This window comes from Eriocheir sinensis, chromosome 17 (assembly GCF_024679095.1).
Source record: "Eriocheir sinensis breed Jianghai 21 chromosome 17, ASM2467909v1, whole genome shotgun sequence".
Taxonomy (NCBI): Eukaryota; Metazoa; Arthropoda; class Malacostraca; order Decapoda; family Varunidae; genus Eriocheir; species Eriocheir sinensis.
In genome coordinates, this window is record NC_066525.1 from 5,010,659 (window position 1) to 5,031,540 (window position 20,882).

Consider the following 20,882-nt stretch of genomic DNA (forward strand, 5'->3'; position numbering starts at 1 on the left):
TGTTGAGAGAGAGAGAGAGAGAGAGAGAGAGAGAGAGAGAGAGAGAGAGAGAGAGTCTGCCAGATGGTTAATGTGTGGAAGGCAAAGACTCCACTTTTTCCTAATTTGTGTCCATCTTTTTATTTATTTTTATTTTTTTATTTTTAGACATCACATTATATATCGTTAACTTATTTTCCCGTTTCTTCTTTCCTTTATTATTTTCCTCCTGCTTTTTTTTCCTTCTTATTCTTCCTACTTTCCTTTTATTGTTTTCTTTTTCCTTATTCCTATTCTTACGTTCTTTTATTTCCCTTTCTTTCCTTCCCTTATTTTCCCTTTTTTTCTTCCTATATTATTTTCCTCCTGCTTTTTCTTCCTTCTTTTTCTTCCAACTTTCCTTCGTCTATTATTTTCCTTATTTCTATTCTTACTTTCTCTCATTTTTCCTTTCTTTCCTTCCCTTATTTTCCCCTTTCTTTTTTCCCATATAATTTTCCTCCTTTTTTTCTTCCTCCTTTTTCTTATCCTTCCTACTTTCCTTCCTATTATTTTCTTTTTCCTTATTTCTACTCTTACTTTGTCCCTCATTTTCCCTTTCTTTCCTTCCCTTATTTTCCCTCTTTTTCTTCCTATATTATTTTCCTCCTCCTTACGCTTTCTTGTTCTTCGTCTTCTTCCTCCTTTCCTCCTTACTTTCCCTCTCCTTTCATCTCATATAACTTTCTTTCCTACTTATTTTATGTTTAGTGTGTGTGTGTGTGTGTGTGTGTGTGTGTGTGTTTCGAACCGTAACTTAGACAAGACCGCTGCAACACACACACACACACACACACACACACACACACACACACACACACACCATCTTGCATTGCCCTCTTTCTTTGTCCAGTTGTTGTTGTTGTTGTTGTTTTTACCAGCCGCCTTTGGGATGTGGTATTTTCAGTACTAGTTGTGATAAAAATGAAAGAAAAAAAGACTGAAGCATAAAATATATATAATAAAGCATTTCTAGTTTAATATTGCCACATAAAAAGAAAGTATTTGATGATTATATTAAGAGAGAGAGAGAGAGAGAGAGAGAGAGAGAGAGAGAGAGAGAGAGAGAGAGAGTTTGAGATTCAGTTATAACGTAGGAGTATACACGAGTTTTTTGGAGGTATTGGAAGTGTGTAGAAGGTGGTGGTTGGTGTGGGTGGTGATGATAGTGGTGGTGGTGGTGTGGGTGGAGAACCAAGGCTTGTTTGAACCCTCCTGAACCCACCACCACCACCATCACCACCACCATCGCCACGCTCAGTCCTAACCAAGAGCTCTCATGACGCCCTTTGTCTTTACTACTTCCACTACTTCCACTACTACTACTACTACTACTACTACTACTACTACTACTACTACTATCATATTCTCTCTCTCTCTCTCTCTCTCTCTCTCTCTCTCTCTCTCTCTCTCTCTCTCTCTCTCTCCCCCCCCTGGTTATCTTCTTTTAGACGCCCCATGGGAGGGAGAGATGGAGGAAAGTCTGCGCATCGAGGGGTAGGAATGGAGGAAGAGGAGGAGGAGCAGGAGGAAGGAAAAGAAGGAAGCTGAAATAAAAGGAAGTGGAGGAGGAGAAGGAGGAAGAGAAGCAGAAGAAATATTTAATATGTGCGAGTTGGTGTGTGTGGAGGAACGTGACCCAGTGACGAGGAGGAGGAGGAGGAGGAGGAGTTCAAGGTGGAGAAGGAAGAAATGAAGATGCTAGGAAGGAGGAGGAGGACGTGGAGGAACAGGCAAGCGAAGATGATGGTGGAATTTAGATTTAGCGAATTTGGAAGAAGAGGAAGTGAAGGAGGAAGAAGGAGAGTAAAAGAAGATGCCGAAGAAGGAGGACGAGGACGAGGAGGAAGGAAGAGCCAAGTCCTTAGTGATGATGAAGACGAAGGAGGTGATGGTGGCATTTTGATTTTGGCGAAGGAGGAGGAAGAAGGAGGAAGTAGAAGGAGGAGGATGAACGAGAATGAGACGGATGAGGAGGAGGAGGAAGAGGAGAGAAACCAGGAAGGAGATGATAGTGGAATATAGATTTTGGCAGGATAAAAGAAGAAGGAAGAAGGATAATGAGAATAAGAAGGAGTGAAAAAAGAAGTAAATGAAGGAAGGAGGAGGTGGATAAACAAGAATGAGGAAAGATGCAGGAAAGAATGTCAAGAAAAGTATGAGGATGAAAATAACAATGAAGTAGGATAGAGTAGAATGAAAAAAAAAGTTACGAGAAAACGGAAGAAAATGAACGTCGAATAAATAAACAAGGAAAAGTAATGTAGGAAAAGATAGAGGAAATAATAAGAACATAAGAACATAAGGAGTCTGCAAGTTAGGAAAGAAATCTATGTGTGGAAATGACACGGAAGAAGTAGATGAGGAAATAGAGGAGAAGAACGTTTGAAAAGGGTTATGAGAAAATAAGAAAATAATTAACGATGAAAAAAAAAATGACAGTAAAAGTGGATTGGAAGTAAAGTAGGAAAAGAAGGAAGGAATTTTTAGCAAGAGATGTGAGGAGGAAGTGGAGCGAAGAGGTACAGGAGAAAAAAATAGGAGAAAGTGGAGAAATGATGCAAAACTATTAATAAAAAGTGGAAGAGGATACCAGGAAAATAAGTGGAGGGAATTTTAAGCAAGAAATGTGATAAAGAAGTGGAACGAAAAGGTACAGGAGAAAAAATAGGAAAAAGTGGAGTGACGATGAGTGAAATTAAAAAAAGAAAAGTGGAAAATGATACTAGAAAATAAGTGGAGGGAATTTTAAGCAAGAAATGTTAGGAGGAAGAGAAACGAAGAGGCACAGGAGAAAAAAATAGAGGGAGAAAGTGGAGGAATGATGCAAGAAAGTGAATAAAAGTGGAAGAGGATACCAGGAAATAAGTGGAGGATCTTAAAGTTTAGTAAGAAATAAAGTTAATGGAAAATGAAAGACTACCACGAAGAGCTAAATGATTACGTTAGAAAAATATAGATAGAAAAAAGAAGAAAAAAAGGGAAATGATTGAAGATGGAAGTGAGATGAAGAGAAAAGAAAGAAAAGAACCAACAAAAAAAAGAGATTAGGAGGAAAAGGAACTTGAGAAAAATACATTAGGAAGGAAAGGAATGAAAAAAGTGAGGTAAAAAAAGAAGAAAGGAAGATTACAGAAAAAAAAGGAAATTCAAGGATGGAAAAGTAGCAATTGAAGAGAAAATAAGTAAGGAAAATATTGGAGGAAGAAAGTAAAGGAAGAAACGAAAGAGGAGGAGCCGAAGAAGAAAGAGGATGCTTAGGAAATGACGTAAGGAGGAGGAGGAGGAGGAGGAGGAGGAACGAAGAAGAGGAGGAGGCAGACCAGGAAGAGTTTGTAGAGAAGGAAGAAGAAGGGAAGATGAAGATGGGAATAGGATATGGATTGTGAAAACTTACTCGAGATATGGATGATGATAGAAGGAAGAAAAGGAGAGGAGAAGAAGAAGGAAAAAGAACAGGAGGAGGAGGAGGAGGAAATGACTGGAGAGAGCAAGTGATTAGAGGAAGTAGAAGGAGAGAAAGATTGGAGATAAGGGAAGGTGCTTGGAAAAGAAGGAAGAGGAGGAGGAGGAGAAGAAGGAAGGGGAAGAGGAGGAGAGGTGAGTCACAGAGCCTCTCCATAGTTAGACAAGTCGGGGCCACACACACAAACACACACACACACACACACACACACACACACACACACACACACACGTCCAAAGTTTGTCTTCCTTGTGTTTGATTGACTTTCTTCTTTGGGTGTTTGTCTCCTCCTCCTCCTCCTCCTCCTCCTCGTCCTCCTCCTCCTCCTCCTCCTGATATAGCGATGAGAAGGGAAGGAGGGAGATGACTGCAAGGAGAGACAAAGACGAGAGAGAGAGAGAGAGAGAGAGAGAGAGAGAGAGAGAGAGAGAGAGAGAGAGAGAAGGCAAGTGAGAGTGGTGGTGGAGGAGGAGGAGGAGGAGGAGGAGGAGTACAGGTGGAGACAGGTATGGTGGTGAAGGTGGTGTTGGGGAAAGTGCGTCACCAACCGTCACGTCACCTCACCACCTCTTCCACCACCACCACCATCACCACCAGACCTGTCTCCACCCTTCCTCCCCATCCCCCTCCTCCTCCTCGCCCTCCTCCTCCTCCTCCTCCTCCTTCTCCCCCATTCACTCTCTCCTCCGAGGTGTGACTGTGACTGGTTGACTGCTTCTCCTCCTCATCCTCATATCTTACCTTTTCTTCTGCTTCTTCTTTTTCTTCTTCATCTTCTCTTCCTTCTTTTTCGTCTCCTTCTCCATCTGCTTTTTTTCTTCTTTTTCTTCTTCATCTTTTTCTTCTTCCCTCCTCCTCCTCCTCCTCCTCTTCCTCCTCCTCCTCCTCTTCATTATCATCGTCTTCCTCTTTCTCTTATTGGTGTAACTTTCCTTTTATATTAAACCACGTGATGCAACCATCGTCCAAGGTTCACACACACACACACACACACACACACACACACAGCAGAATCATAAAGTTTGTGTGTGTGTGTGTTTGAGAGAGAGAGAGAGAGAGAGAGACTAATGAAGGGGGAGAGAGGTAGAGGGGGAGATTCATGCCTCGTTGTCGGAGATGAAGGGCGATAACGATGATGCGGTGGTGGTGATGATGATGGTGATGATAGTGGTGGTGGTGGTGACGTTACTGAGATGTATTTTGGTGTTGAGGTGAGCGGTGTAATGAACTCCCCTCCTCCCCCCCACCTCCTCCTCCTCGTTCACGGTAGGCTGGTAGAGAGAAGAGACTTTGGTGTTCTGCGGGGGGGAGGGGAGGGGGGGGATGGGGGGGCGGTGGGATGGGGAGGGGGGGGAGGGGGGGGGTCAGTGTACGGTGGTGAACTCGTGTCATGGCTATGTGCTGTGTGTGTGTGTGTGTGTGTGTGTGTGTGTGTGATATACGTAGATAGCCTTTCGTTTTTATTTGTTTATTTGATTTATTATACTTATTTTGTAACTCTGATTCGTAAATTATTATGTATCTATGTATCTGTGTGTGTGTGTGTGTGTGTGTGTGTGTGTGTGTGTGTGTGTGTGTGTGTGTGTGTGTGTGTTGCGTGTCTGACCTTCCCTTGCGTGAGACACACCTGCTTCCACATCGACCAGGTAATCGAACGGACCACCACGACCTCCTCCACCGCCACCACCACCATGACCTCCTCCACCTCCACCACAACCGCTATCACCACCACCTGGGCACAGTCACCCAGGCACGCGGCGGAATGTTGAGGCTGGCGGTGGGGGGAGGAGGAGGGAGGGAGGGAGATGATGAGAAATGGAGGAAGGGGAGGAGTTGATTTAGAGAAGGGAAAGGAAGGGAGTGGAAAGAAATGGAGGAAAGGGGGATTGAAAGAAAGGGAGGAAGAGGAGGGAAATTAAAGGGAGGAAGGGGAGGAACAGAGTGAAGGGAGAAGGTTTGATTAGAGAGGAAGAAGATTTAAAGGGAGTCAATAATGAAGGGAGAAGAGAAAGGGGAAGGGAGATGAAGGCATTTGAGAGAGAAAGAAGGGAGTGTGGATGCTGAAGATAGGAGGGGAGAGGAAGTTGAAGGGAGGAAGAGGAGGAGGAGGGGGAGAAGAGGAAGGAGATATATAACAACCTCAATTACTTATACAACTACAAATATTAAAACAAAAACAAAGAGGAAGAAGGAGGAGGAGAAGAAGAAGAGGAGGAAGATAATTTTATACAACAACCTCAACTATTTATACAACTACAAATATTAAAACAAAAACAAAGAGGAGGAAGGAGGAGGAGGAGGCAGCGTCGTGTTCATGAATACAAACAGACACAGACAGACAGACAGACGGGCAGGTGTAAGGGCAGCATGAGGCGGGGAACAATAGGCTTGGTACTCGGTCTGTTTTGTCTGTGCTGGCCATTGTGTTGCCCTGACTCAAGAGGCGAAATGACCGTCCGTCCGTCTGTCTCTCTCTCTCTCTCTCTCTCTCTCTCTCTCTCTCTCTCTCTCTCTCTCCACCAGATTTTTTTTTTTTTTTTTACTCTACTTTTCTCGTCTTTTTATCTTCATTTGTCTTCACTCAGCTTTTCTCTTCCTCCTCCTCCTCCTCCTCCTTTTCTCTGTTCCTTTCCTTCCCTCCTTGTTCGTCTTCCTTTTCTTCTTCAGTCTATTCTATCTACCTCATTTCTTCCACTCCCTCCTCCTCTTCTACATTTCCTCTTTCTATCTACCTCATATTACTCCCTCCACTCCCTCTTTTTATCATTTTATCTCTCTCCCTCTATTCGCTCTGGCATCCCTCTCTCAGCCTCCCTCTCTCAGCCTCCCTCTCTCACTTCTCATCTCCGTCTCGTTAATAACTCTTGACATCAGTATCTCCGTCTGTTCTGTCTTCTCAACCTTTCTTTCTTTCCTCTTTCCCCTCATTCGTGTCCTCTTCCATTCCTTGATCTCCATCCTTCTATATGTTTCTTAGATATTCTTTTATTTCTTAGTCTGCATTCCTTATTTCTCTCCTTCCAACTGTTCTTACTTTCCTTCTTTGCTTTAATTCTTCTTATTTATCACAGTTTACCTTTGTCTCCATCCTTCTTTGTGTGTTCCTTACTTGGTTTTCTCTCTGTCTGTTTCCCTTCTTTCTTTCCTTTCTTAATCCCGTCCTTCCTTTCTTCCCTCCTTCCTTGCTTTCGTTCTTTATCTATATCTTTTTTTCGTCTGTCTTCTCCCTTCTCTGTGTTGCTTGCTCGTCCCTCTTTCTCAATCTGCATTCCTTCTCCCCTCCCTTCCTTCCTTCCTTCCTTGTTTTAGTTCCCTTCCTTCCTTCCTTCCTTGTTCCAGTTTTTCATCTCTCTCTCTTGCCTTCTCATTTTGCTCCTTGGTTTTCCTTTTCACTCTGCATCCCTTCTTCCCTTCCTTCCTTCCTTCCTTGTTCTAGTTCCCTTCCTTCCTTCCTTCCTTCCTTGTTCTAGTTCCCTTCCTTCCTTCCTTTCCTTCCTTTCTTCCTTATTCTAGTTCTTCATCTGTAACTCTTGTCTTCTCATTTTGCTCCTTATTCCTTCTCCTTTTCACTCTGCATCCCTTCTTCCCTTCCTTCCTTCCTTGCTCTAGTTCGTCTCTGCTGTCCTCCTCCTTCTCCTCATCCTCCCTGTACGCTTCGTCATGCCCTTAGGATATGATGGCTGTCCCCTGTCATTACTTACCTCCATATCCTAATTCTCCATTCTGTCTCCCTGTCATTACTCTCCTCCACATCCTAGTTCTCCATGCTGTCTCCCTGTAGCGTAGAGTCATATATGTAATTATCTGTCCCTTCCTATCTTACCTCCCTCCCTCCTTCCCTCCCAATCTCCTTACTTCTCTTCCTCCCTCTTATCTCGATCCCTCCCTTCCTATCTTCCCACCTTCCTCTCCCTATCTTCTCTCCTACCTCCTGTACCTCCTCCCTTCCCTTTCTCCCTCTCCCTCCCTATCTCCCTCTCTTTCTCCCCATCTTCCCACCTTCCTCTCCCACCTCCAGCCTCCCTATCTTCCTATCTCCTGTACCTCCCTTCCCTCTCCCTCTCTTCGTACTCTTTATCCCTCTCCCTCCCTATCTGCTTACCTCTCTCTCTCCCCATCTTCCCAGCCTCTCTATCTTCTCTTCTCCACCTCTCTCCCTCCCTCCCTCCCCATCTCCTCTCCCTCCATCACGTGCCCGCCTCGTGCCATCGCCTCCGTCTGTCCGCTGGCCTGCAGGAAGCTCACCCACACGCAATTTCCGCCTTGAAACAAACACTGCCAGACTTCCTCCCTTCTTCCACCTGCCTTTCCTTTCTCCTCCACATCCTCCTCAACTCCTTTCCTCCCCTTTTTCCTCCCTTTCCTTTTGTCCTTCCTTCCTTCCTCCCTCTTTCAACCTGGCTCTCTTTCCCCTCCTTTCCTCCCTTCCTCCTCCATCCACCTCGTTCCCTCCTTCCCTTCCTTCTTCCACCTGGGTCCTTTCTCTCCTCCACTCTTTCCTCTATCCTTCCCTCTCTCCTCCCTTCCCTTGTGTTATCCCTCCTCCTGTGTGTGTGTGTGTGTGTGTGTGTGTGTGTGTGTGGCTTCTTTTTTTCTACTTTGTATTTGCTGTTCATTCTGTTGCTTCGTCCTTTAATCATCTCTTCCTCCTCCCCCTCCTCCTCCTCCTCCTCCTCCTCCTCCTCCTCCTCCTCCTCTTGCATAATTAATGCATTGTTTTCAAATTAAAACGTCCTCCACTTTCCTCCTTTCCTCTTCCTTCTTCCCTCCTCCTCCTCCTCCTCCTCCTCCTCCTCGTTTGTCTCTTTACCTCCTCGTTTGTGTCTCCTTCCCTCTTCCAGTCTCGCTCTTTTTATCTCTCCTCCTCCTCCTCCTCCTCCTCCTCCTCTCCTCCTTCTCCTCTTCACTTATAGATTTGTTGCGTATCATTTTCTTTTCTAGCTTCATTCCGTTTTCTTTTCCTCCTCCTCCTCTTCTTCTTCTTCTTCTTCTTCTTCTTCTTCTTTATCCTCCCTTTATTTTCCATTTTCATCACTTTCCTCATTCTCTTTTTCATAGTATTTCCTCTTCCCTTCTTCCTCATCTCCTTTCTTTTCTTTCCTTTTCTTGTTTTCTTCACATCCTCTTCTCATTCATCTTCTATCTTCTTCCTCTTCTTTTCCATTCTCTCATCCCTCCCCCTTCTTCTTCCTCTTCTTCCTGTCTTCTTCTCTTCCTCATAACCTTTCTCTCCCTCTTATCTCTCCTCCACTTTCTCCTCATATTCTCATCTCCCTTTTTTTCCTCCTTTTCAATCTCCATCTTTATCCTCCCTTGTCTTTCGTCTTCTTTCCCTTATTCTCCCTTTTCTTTTTTATTATTCCTCTCCCTTCTTCTCTCCCCTTCTACGTTCTCCTTTCCTCCAAGCTTTCAATTCCTCCTATCTCCCTTTTTATCACATTTCCCTTCCCTCTTCCCATCATCTTTTCCTTTCTCATTCGTCTCTCATCCCTTCATCTTCCTCCTCCTCTCTTCTCCTTGTCTTCTTCCCATTTCTCCTTCGTTCCCTTTCTCTCTCCCTTCCCCTTCCTCCTATGCTCCCTCTCTCCTCTTTTCTTCCTCTTTCCCTCTCTCCCTCTTCCTTCCTCTCTCATTTCCTCTTTTCCTCCTCTTCTTATCACCCTCTAATATACTCATTCCCTTTCTCTCTCCCTCTTTCATTCGCTCCATTCCTTCCTCCTCCTACTCTCCCTATCTCCCTTTTCTTCCTCATTCCCTCTCTCCCTCTTCCTCCTCTTCTCTTCTCTTCCTCTTCCCGTTTTCCTTACTATCTCCAACGCCTTAACCTTCGGCCCAAGTCATGCACCTTCCTCCCCTTCCCCTCTTCTCCCCCTCCCAGGAAGTCAGGTAATGGGGGGAGGGAAGGGGAGAGGGGGGGACCTTACATACGTGACTCCCATTCTTGAAAGGTGAAGGAGAGACAGGTGTGTGGACTGCAGTGCTTCACCCCCCAACCCCCCCCCCTTTCTCCCTCCCCCCTCCCCCCTCTTCACCCCCTTTCTCTTTGCTTGCCTTACTTTTCCTTCGCTTCTGTTTGTATCGTTTTTTTTTTTATCTTGCAATTGCTTTTATTTCATTTATTTTCTCTTCTGTCTATACTTAGCTTGTTTTTTTCTTATTTTTTTTCTATCTTTCAATTGTTTTTCTTTCACTTATTTTCCTCTTTCATCTTTACTTTGCTTATTGTTTTTGTTTTTCTTATAGTTTTCTTTCTACTTTTTTGTCCCTCTTTCCCATTTCTCTCTTATTTTCCCCGTTGTTGTTGTTGTTGTTGTTGTTGTTGTTGTTTTGCATTGCCTCTTCCTCCCCCCATTCCCCCTCTCTTCCTTTCTATCTTTCTTTCTCTTTTGCTTGCCTTTTTTTCTTTATTTATTTTTACATCTTTCATAGTGCAATTTTTTTTCTTCCTTCCGTTTTTCTTCCATCGTTTTCTTTTAAGTCTTTCAATTGTATTTCTCTTTTTTCTTCCCTATTTACTGTTTTCTAGTTCTTTTGCTTCCTTGTCTATTTTCATTATCCCTTTCTTTATCCATTTTTCCTCCTCTCTGATTTTCTCCTGTTTGGTCATTCATCCGTAACCTCCTCATCTCCTCTCCTCCTCCCTTCCTTCCTTCGTCCATTACTTCTTTTCCCTCCTCTCCTTCCTTCGCCCCTCCCATCCACCCTCACATCCCTACCTCCACCTCCCTCCCCTTCTTCCTTCCTTCCTTCCTTCCTCTTTTCCCTCCCTTCCTTCTTTCCTTCGTCCATTACTTCTTTTCCCTCCTCTCCTTCCTTCGCCCCTCCCATCCACCCTGACATCCCTCCCTCCTCCTCCCTCCCCTTCTTTCTTCCTTCCTTCCTTCCTTCCTTTTTTCCCTCCCTTCCTTCTTTCCTTCGTCCATTACTTCTTTTCCCTCCTCTCCTTCCTTCGCCCCTCCCATCCACCCTCACATCCCTCCCTCCTCCTCCTCCTCCTCCTCCCTCCCCTTCGTTCTTTCTTCCTTCCTTCCTCTCTTTTTCTTCCTCGCTTTCTGCTTCAGTGGTGATGATGTGATGGAGGAAAAAAGAGCAGACTAGGGAGGAAATATGATGGTGGTGGTGGTGGTGGTGGTGGTGGTGATGAAGGTGGTGATGGTGGTGGTGGTGGTGGTGGTGGTGGTGTCGTTATGAGAATGTTTACTGATGCCAAAATAGCGACGGTGATGGAGGAGGAGGAGGAGGAGAAGGAGGAAGAGGTGGAGGAGGAGGAGGAGGTGGAGGAGAAGTGGATGGATGAGATTTGGGACACTGTGGAGAAATCCTCTTCGTGTGTGTGTGTGTGTGTGTGTGTGTGTGTGTGTGTGTGTGTGTGTGTGTGTGTGTGTGTGACATTCTGTACTTCATCCTCACGTTCCAGCCCTTCTACCCCCATCTCTCTCTCTCTCTCTCTCTCTCTCTCTCTCTCTCTCTCTCTCTCTCTCTCTCTCTCTCCGTGGGTAGTGGACAGGTGGATTTTGATGACATGGGAGTGGAGGGAAGGGGCAGGAGTTACGTTCCAGTAGAGTCAGGTAGGGAAGCGATGGGAAGGGGAGGGATGGGGTAGAGAAGGGATAGGCAAGGGAGGGAATTGGGGAGTATAGGGATGGGAAGGGGGAGGGAAGGGAGGGGAAGGGGGCAACCGATCCGTCACTATCGACAGGGTAGTGATTGTGGCCAGATTGTCTTGTGGAGAGGTGGGGGGAGTCTCTCTCTCTCTCTCTCTCTCTCTCTCTCTCTCTCTCTCTCTCTCTCTCTCTCTCTCTCTCTCTCTCTCTCTCTCTCTCTCTCTCTCTCTCTCTCTCTCTCTCTCTCTCTCTCTCTCTCTCTCTCTCTCTCTCTCTCTCTCTCTCTCTCTCTCTCTCTCTCTCTCTCTCTCTCTCTCTCTCTCTCTCTCTCTCTCTCTCTCTCTCTCTCTCTCTCTCTCTCTCTCTCTCTCTCTCTCTCTCTCTCTCTCTCTCTCTCTCTCTCTCTCTCTCTCTCTCTCTCTCTCTCTCAGGATAACACCATCACCTCTACCTCTGTCTCCCTCCATCTTTTCTTCCTTCCTTTTTTCCTTCTTTCCTTCCTTCATTGCTTTATTCCTCTCTTCTCCTCTCTTCCTCAACAGAACACCCTTTCTCTCTATTTATCTATCTATCTATCTATTTATTTATCTCTATATCAAGATAACACCATCACCTCTAACCTCTGCTTCCCTCCATCCTTCCTTCCTTCTTTCTTTCCTTCATTGCTTTCTTCCTCTCTTCGCCTCTCTTCCTCAACAGAACACCCTTTCAAACACCAACCACCATTACCAACTGCTTCTTACACCAAGGACCGAGATGCAGACACGTAAAGAAACAAAAAATAACCAAAAAAACTTCATTCTCTCACCGTTATTCGTATTATTCTTTTTATTTTATTTTTATTTCGTTCGTACGTTGTTTCAAATTTCCCTTTGTCATCGTATACGTGTCTTGGGTAGGCTCTGTTTGACACGGGGTTGAGTTAGAGTTTTCTTAGGATATAGGGGGTAAGGGATGGGTTAGGTAATTGACTGACTGTTAGGTAAGTAGAAGTTGAAGTTGCGTTGGGGTTAGGCAAGGTTAGGTAAGGTAAGGTAAGGTAAGGAATAAAGAGATTGTTAGGTAGGTAAGAATTGAGGTATTGGGGTTAGATAAGGTAAGGTAAGGTAGGGTAAGGTAAGGTAAGGTAAGGAAAAGATTGGATACTGCTTGAAGAACATATTTTTGAGGTCATTTGTGAATGTTTTGGTTATATATCTTTATTTCCATTTCTATTTCTTTGTTTATCTTGTTTATATTACTGCGTTTAACACTATCTTTTCTTTATCTTGTTCAAAATCCCCAATACAACCTCCTCCTCCTCCTCCTAAATCGAAGTCACACTCTTTTCAATACTCCTAATACTTCCTCCTCTTCCTCTTTCTCTTCCTCCTCTTCCTCTTGTTCTACCTCCTCTATCGAAGTCTCTCCACGAAGAACATATTTGAGTACCTTTCTAAATATTCCTTCGTTGTTGTTGTTGTTGTTGTTTATCACTTTATCTAGCATGTTCTTTGTTTCATCTTCCCAACGTCACCTTTTTGTCCCCCTCCTCCTCCTCCTCCTCCTCCACCCGTTACTTCCTCCCGCACCTCCACCCATGTTTCCTTTTGTGCATGGTCGTTGCAGCCCCCCCCCGCCCCCATCCTCTTCCCCCTCCTTCCCCTCCCCGACACTTTCTTCTTGGTGGTACTGGACCGGGACACGTTTTGCTAATGGCTGGCACTCCTCCTCCTCCTCCTCCTCCTCATTATCGGCCATTATGTCTTGCTCCTACGGGCGGCGGCGGCGGCGGTGGTGGTGGTGGTGATGATGGTGGATGTAGATGGGAGGGTCCGCTGTACAGAGAGAGATGGGAGCTCATGAAAAGGAGGAGGGGGAGGAGGGAGGGAGGGAGGAAAGGATGATAATGCATATGTAAGGTGATAGAAGGGAGGAAGAGGCTGGAAGGAGGAGGAGGAGGAGGAGGAAGAATGAGATGAAAATGAAGGAATGAAAAGAGGAGGAGGAGGGAGGAAAGGATGATAATGCGTATGTAAGGTGATGGAAGGGAGGAAGAGGGTGGAAGGAGGAGGAGGAGGAGGAGGAATAGAGATGAAAATGAAGGAATGAAAAAGAGGAGGAGGAGGAGGAGGAGGAGGAAAGAGCTTAGCGGGTCGAGATGAGAAAGCGGGATGGAGGAGGGAAGAAAAAGAGGAGGAGGTGGAGGAGGAGGAAGGGCGGCCGGCTCAAGGGGTTATAACGGTGTGGAGTGCATGAAGGTAATGGTGGAGGTGGAGGAGGTGGAGGTGGTGGAGGTAGGAGTGCAAGTAGAATCAACCGTGCCCTTGGTATTCGCTGTGTGTGTGTGTGTGTGTGTGTGTGTGTGTGTGTGTGTGTGTGTGTGTGTGTGTGACGCTAATGAGACATCTTCCTGGACACACCGGAACACACGCCCTCAAAAAAAAGGGGAAAAAAATAATAAAATGGGTGGTGAGAGGGAGAGAGAGAGAGAGAGAGAGAGAGAGAGAGGGGGGGGGGGTAAGCAGGTCCCTTTTCCCTTTAATCTTCTCCCATTTCCTCCCCTTCCCGGATTTCACATATGGGAGGGGAGAGAGGGAGGGAGGGAGGGGACTGGAGGAAAGGGGAGAGAGAGGGAGAGGACTAGAGAGAAGATGGACATTACCACACCTGAGAGAGAGAGAGAGAGAGAGAGAGAGAGAGAGAGAGAGAGAGAGAGAGAGAGAGAGAAACTACAAAAAAAACAAAAAAAAAAGGGTTAGATAAAGTGAAAGAAAACGGAATGAAAAGGGAAAAAAAAGCACCGTTGCTGGAAGGGAAAGGAAGGGAAGGGAAGAGAAGGGAAGGGAAAGGGGTGTTGAGGGTGAGAGGGATAGGGTGACAGGTGAGGGATGGATTGAATGACCAGGGGAGGAGGAGGAGGAGGAGGAGGAAAAGGAGGAGGATTGTGTGGTCATATGGGTGAGGGGAGGGAGAAAGGGGGAAGGAGGAAGAGTCATGTGTGTGTGTGTGTGTGTGTGTGTGTGTGTGTGTGTGTGTGTGTCCATCAGGTGTCCCAGGTAAAGATAATATTCAAGTAAAGGAAGAGGAACCGGTTGAGGAGGAGGAGGAGGAGGAGGAGGAACCTGCCTCTGTGCGGTGACCGAACCCTCCCATTCTCCCTCCCTCCTTCCCTCCCTCTCTCTCCCTCCCTCTTTCCGGAAGTGAGGGAGAGAGAGATAGAGAGAGGGAGTGCTGGAGTTGGGTTGGTTCATTGCAAGATACTCCTTAATTTTAGCTTGTCCTTTTTTTTTCTCCATTAGTCTCCATTTCCTCCTTTGTCTTCTCTCCTCTTCCCCCTCTTCCTCCTCCTCACCCTTCCCTCTTTTCCCTCCTCCCCTCTTCAGCTTTTTCTCTTCCTCCATTCTTTCTTTACCTAAGTCGTCTTTTTCTTTCCATTTTCTTTTATTCTGGTTTCTCTTCACAGTTCTCCCCTCTATTCAGTCATTCTCTCTCTCTCTCTCTCTCTCTCTCTCTCTCTCTCTCTCTCTCTCGTCCCCTTATGCATTTAATCCTCCCATCACACACACACACACACACACACACACACACACACACACACACACACTTAGCCAGTTCCATTAATCATCACGACGGAGAGGAGTCAATCACTGCAAACACCATTAACAACAACAACAACAACATCAACATCATCATCAACAACAACAACATGGACCACCTATCGCATCTTAAGTTCCTTCCTTTACCTCCTCCTCCTCTCTTCTGACCTCCCTTGACCTTGGCACGATACAGGGGGAGAGGGGGGGCCCAGCTGGACGGGAGGAGGGAGGGCGAGGGTAGGAGGAGGAGGAGGAGGGGGGAGGGGGTTGTAGGAGGAGGAAGTTGGGGAAGGCGTGGCAGCGCGCGGCAGATTATTGCATTATTTTTGTATTTATTTCTATTTATTTATTTTTATTTATTTATGTAACCTTTTTATTATTGTTTTCCTCCTTTTTTTCACCCTCTTTCTCTCTCTCTTTCCTTTATCCTTTGTTCAGATAAGGGAAATGATGGCATGGTTTTAGTGGGATGGGGCGAGGCATGGGGGTAGGGTATGGGGTATGGGAGCATGGGTGCATAGAGGTATAGTGATGTGGGGGAGGTATGAGGGGCATTGGGACATGGGTATATAGAGGTGTAGCTATGTAGGTGAAGAGTGGGATATGGCAAGGTTGGGTATTGGGATATAGGTAAAGTATAGGTTATGGGGATACTTGGTCATGGGTGTGTGTAAAGGTGTAGCTATATAGGTTAGTGTAGGGTATGGCACGGTTGGGTATAGGGAGATAGATGAAGTATAGGGTATGGGGTTATATGGGTATGGGTATGCATCTCTTAACACCTCACAAAAAAAAACTAAGACGCTATATATATGTGAAGTGTAGGGTATGGAAAGGTTGGGTATGGGGATATAGATGAAGTATAGGGCATGGGGTTATATGGGTATGGGTATGCATCTCTTAACACCTTAAAAAATATAAACATAAAAGAAAAGAAAAAACTGAGACGCTATATATGTGAAGTGTAGGGTATGGCAAGGTTGGGTATAGGGATATAGATGAAGTATAGGGTATGGGTATGTATCTATTAACACCTCACAAAAATTATATAAAAGAAAAAAAACTGAGACGCTATATATGTGAAGTGTAGGGTATGGAAATGTTGGGTATAGGGATGTAGATGAAGTATAGGGTATGGGTATGTATCTATTAACACCACAAAAATTATATAAAAGAAAAAAACTGAGACGCTATATATGTGAAGTGTAGGGTATGGCAAGGTTGGGTATAGGGATGTAGATGAAGTATAGGGTATGGGGTATGTATCTATTAACACCACGAAAATTATATAAAAGAAAAACAGCAGGAAAAAAAAGCTTGGAGCAGTGAGGAGCGGACTTTTTTTCATATTTGTTTCCTTTTTTATGCCCTTGAACTGACTCCTTTGCTGTAAAAAATAATAATAATAATAATAATAAGAGCGAAAATAGGAGAGGAGAGATAGGCAGCAAATCGTACCATGCATTAAGAAACAAGTACCAAATAAAACTATTCTGAAGACGATTAAGAACATGAAGTGAACTCTGGCACGTCTAGGACCGATAAGATGACCTAAAGAGTGTCACTTATAGAACGTAGAAGTGATAAGATGAACCGTACCAAACAAACAAACAAACAATGGGAGTGGGACATATACTGGCTGGTAATTATGATGATGATGATGATGAGGAGGAGGAGGCAACAGTGGCAGGTATGTATGGTAAGTTTGGGCCCAGAGAAGAAGGGTAGGAAGGTTGGCAGAGACGGTGAGAGGGTCGGCAGGTAGGAGGGGGCACGGGGGGCGGGGTGGGGGGGTGGGGGGGGGCAGGTGCGTGGTTGGCAAATGAACCTCCCCGCTAGAATTAAAACGTCACCCATATGAAGGAGGGTTTCAGAGAGCGTCTTAGGCCATGTGGAGGAATGTGGTCAACGGGGGAGGGAGAGAGGGAGGGAGGGAGTCAGTTGGGGGGGTACAGCAAGTTAGGAACTGTTGGGAAGAAGTACAGGTAGATCGGACGTAGAGGATTCATAGCATTTCCTCCTGCCTATGACTCGTTCAAAAGGTAGAGAGAGGGAAGGAGGAAGTCAGTCAGGGGGAGTTACAGCGAAGTACAGATAGATCGAAGGTTAAGTAGAGGAATCATATGCATTTCCTCCTGCCTATGACTCGTTCTAAAGGGAGAGAGGGAAGGAGGGAGTCAGTTAGTTGGGTTACAGCAAGTTAGCGACAGCCGTAGAAGAGAAAAAGTAGAGGAAAAGTAGAAGTAGAGTAGATGATTCCTCTGTATTTCCTCTATGACTCTTTCAAAGGGAGAGAGGGAAGGAGGGAGTCAGTTAGTTGGGTTACAGCAAGTTAGCGACAACCGTAGAAGAGAAAAAGTAGAGGAAAAGTAGAAGTAGAGTAGATGATTCCTCTGTATTTCCTCTACGACTCTTCCAGAAGGTGATTATTAAGACACCTCTCTCGAACTAACTAACAACCTTTTTCTGGAACGTTGCTTAGCGGGCTTTTTTGTTTCTTATATTTTGCCGCCCTTGAGCTGCTTCCATTGCTCTCTAAAAAAAATCACGCTGGCAGTCTTTCCCGTCAGTCTTTGTGTGTTATGGGACCCTGGAAGATGCCCTACACTAATAACCTATAACCAGCCCATGTGTAAAGGAAGAAGGGAGAGAGGCATCGAGGGTCCACAGCGAGTTTCAGAGAGAACAGTAAAGAAAAAAATACAGGTCTAATCACATTGGCAGATTTTCCCGTTAGTCTGTGTGTTACGGGACCCTGGAAGATGCCCCTCACTACCAACCCTTAACCAACCCGTATGTGAGGAATGGAAGGAGGGAACCATCGAGGGTGTAAGCAAGTTTTAGAGACAAGGAAGAAGAAAAGGTCTTATCACACTGGCAGATTTTCCCGTTAGTCTGTGTGTTACGGGACCCTGGAAGATGCCCCTCACTACCAACCCTTAACCAACCCGTATGTGAGGAATGGAAGGAGGGAACCATCGAGGTGTAAGCAAGTTTTAGAGACAAGAAGAAAAGGTCTTATCACACTGGCAGATTTTCCCGTTAGTCTGTGTGTTACGGGACCCTGGAAGATGCCCCTCACTACCAACCCTTAACCAACCCGTATGTGAGGAATGGAAGGAGGAAACCATCGAGGGTGTAAGCAAGTTTTAGAGACAAGAAAGAATAAAGGTCTTATCACACAGTCTTTCCCGTTAGCCAAGTGTTACGGGACTCCGGCGCATGCCCTACTTGGCGGGTCCATAACCTTCCACCCACCAGCTTAATTTACCAAGATGCCTCAGGTCGGGATCTCGGACTCTCAGGTCGGTATTTTAAGACACTTTTGCTTCTCACATCAACTATTTCTAAGGGTCAAAAAGGGGATCAGTCGGGTTCTAATGAGTGTTTCTTTGGGTTCATGGTACAGAAGAAGGGTCAGACTATCATCAGGGTTATTAAACTACTCCAGGAAATGCCCCAAACTCCTACGAAAGCTTTGTCAACTATGTGAACTTGGGCGACGAAATGTTTAGTAATACCGCCCTTAATTAATTCCGCCTCTCAAATCAACATTTCCAGAGGTCGAAAATGAGACCAATCGGGTTTTAATGAGTGACTTTTCTGGTTCATTGTATACATAAAAAATCAAACTACCACCAGGGTCATAAAACTACCCCTGGCAATATTTTTTTTACAACAAAGGAGACAGCTCAAGGGCACACAAAAAAGGAAACAATAATAAAAAAGGAAACAATAATAAAAAAAGCCCGCTACTCGCTGCTCCTAAAAAGAATCCAAAGAGCTGGCCGAAGGAGAGGTCAGGTTCGGGAGGAGAGGTGTCCTGATGCTCAAAACTCCTACGAAAGCCTTGTCAGATTTGTACTATGGGTCCGAAATGTTTAGAAACTTCTTGGATTGAATAGAAATAACGGTCTGTGTTTATTGGGACGAACACCTCGCTGACATATTATTACTGAAAAATAGCAATAAAGGAAGTGAGAAAACAGAAGAAAGGAAAAATTACTTAAAAAAAAACTCTGGAAGGAAAGAAAGACAAAGAATTCAGAAGACTAAAACAAAAGTGCAAAACCAGTGAAGAAACAAACAAACTAGATGTCAAGTGAATATTGAAATAGAAAATAAGAGTTAAAGCAACATTGGGTGAAAAAAAAAATCCGGGAGCGGTTGCAAAGGCATATCCCGGGACTACACACAGAGTTAAATACATATAACTCTGTGGGACTACATCTGATGATCTGAGTACAAGAGCAGGACAATGGAGTAGGTAACGGTTGAATATACCCTGACCACGATAAACATAAACACTTCCTTCAAGACCCACCCACCACTATGTTTTAAACCAACTTAGATCCCTTATAAAAATGATGATCTTGGTTCACCGGATATCGTATAGAACAGAGGACAAGGGAACAGGAAGTAGCGGAAAGTGTTTTTGATGCTGCCAAACGTTTCCTGTAAGACTCCACGTGTACAGCAGACCATGGGAAATGCCTCATAGTAAATTAAAGCATGGTAAATAAACAGTAGGAAACCAGGAAAAGGGGGAATGGGATGAAGTCAAAACTGTGTGTGGAAGGTTATTAAAGGGCGTGTGGAGAGAGAGAGAGAGAGAGAGAGAGAGAGAGAGAGAGAGAGAGAGAGAGAGAGAGAGAGAGAACATTACATTGAGGCAGGCGAGTAAATGAGTTAGGAGGAGGTTGATGAAGGGAATAACCAGGAAATAAGCTGGAAGAGAGGGCGGAAAACGAAAAGGGGATAGAGAAAGAGAGTGGCTGGGAGGAGAGGAGAGGAGGGTCGAACATCAGGGAAGGAAGAGGAAAGAAAGACATGAGCGGAGGATGGAAAGAGAACAAGAGAAAGGAGGAAACATATGCTTGATAGAATGAGGAGGGAAAGAAAAACCGAAGATAAAAAAAAAAAATTAGTTAACGAATAGAGAGCGAGGGAAAAAACCCCCACCTGAGAACGAAAGAAAGGAGGAAGGACAGAATGACGAAGGAAGGAAAGGAAGGATAGGTGGAGAAGGGATCATAAAAGCGATGCATGGACGAACAAAGAGCAAGAGGAGTGGAAGACTTGAGTGTGGGTGGAAAGAGGACGAGAGGAAGTAGGAGGAAGGATACAGGTGACAGAATGAGGAAGGATTGGTGGGAAGGATAAAAAAAATGGTGCAAGGATCGGGGAGGAAAGTCAGAGAGGGGGCAGAGGGCGTAGTGTGACTCAAGGCGGGAAGAAAAAAGGAGTGCTAACCGTAAGGAAGGAGATGGACGGAGGGCGAAAGGGCAAAGGTGGGAGAGGGCGGAAGAAAGGTGAGAGTGGGAGAAGGATGAGGGCGGTGGACGTGGTGGGGATAGGCAAAGGGCGGAGACAGAAGATGGAGAGAGGGGCGGAAGCAATCGAGAACAGAGGACATGATGGGGCTCGTAAGGGAAAGAAGGGTGGAGGGCGTAGGGCTGAGCAGGTGGGCAGGAACTGGGCGTGGGGCGGAAGGTGAGGAGAGGTCCGAGGGCAGTGCAGGGCAAGGCTTTGATGCTCCCCCCGAGGTCTTTGATCAGCGTCTCAGTCGTAGGTATTTTTATCCTCGGGAGGAAAGGAGTCCTGGAGGCTGCTGCCGTTGCCAAGGAGACCGTGAGAGAGAGAGAGAGAGAGAGAGAGAGAGAGAGAGAGAGAGAGAGAGAGAGAGAGAGAGAGAGAGAGAGCAAGGTTCTTACAAGCGCTATCATTCTCAGCAACAGCGACAGCAAAAACAGCAACTACACCACCACCATTTCTAACAATATCAACAACAACAACAACAACAACAACAACAACAACAACATATGCAGAAGCGGAAGTGACTACCCCCCTCTCACACACACACACACACACACACACACACACACACACACACACACACACACGAACAAGAGTTAACCACCACCACCACCACCACCATCACCACCACTAACAACAACAACAACAGCCACACGTATAACTGGAGGCGAAGGACGAGGACGCACGAGACACGAGAACTTGTTTTTGTTTGTTTCTTTGTTTGTTTACGTTCAGCCTTTCGTTACGGTCCTCACAATAATTCTTCCGCCCTTATACCACGCTGCATCCTCTCCCTCACCCTCCACCCTTCACCCTCATCACCCTTCACCCGTATCACCCTTCACCCTTTCATCGCCCTTACAATCTGCCCCCTTCCTCACCCAACACCCTTCTCCCCTC

General features: G+C 45.5%; 1 protein-coding gene and 1 long non-coding RNA gene across 9 annotated transcripts in view; both read left to right on the plus strand.

Annotated features, from left to right (window-relative positions):
• Window positions 1–20,882, plus strand: part of LOC126999826 (E3 ubiquitin-protein ligase HECTD1-like) — a 110,269-nt gene that overhangs the window by 48,478 nt on the left and 40,909 nt on the right. The window lies entirely within an intron of this gene.
• On the plus strand, window positions 16,490–19,814 carry LOC126999827 (uncharacterized). Its single transcript, XR_007753629.1, has 2 exons — window positions 16,490–17,649; window positions 17,802–19,814. It is a non-coding gene; the product is annotated as an uncharacterized LOC126999827 (long non-coding RNA).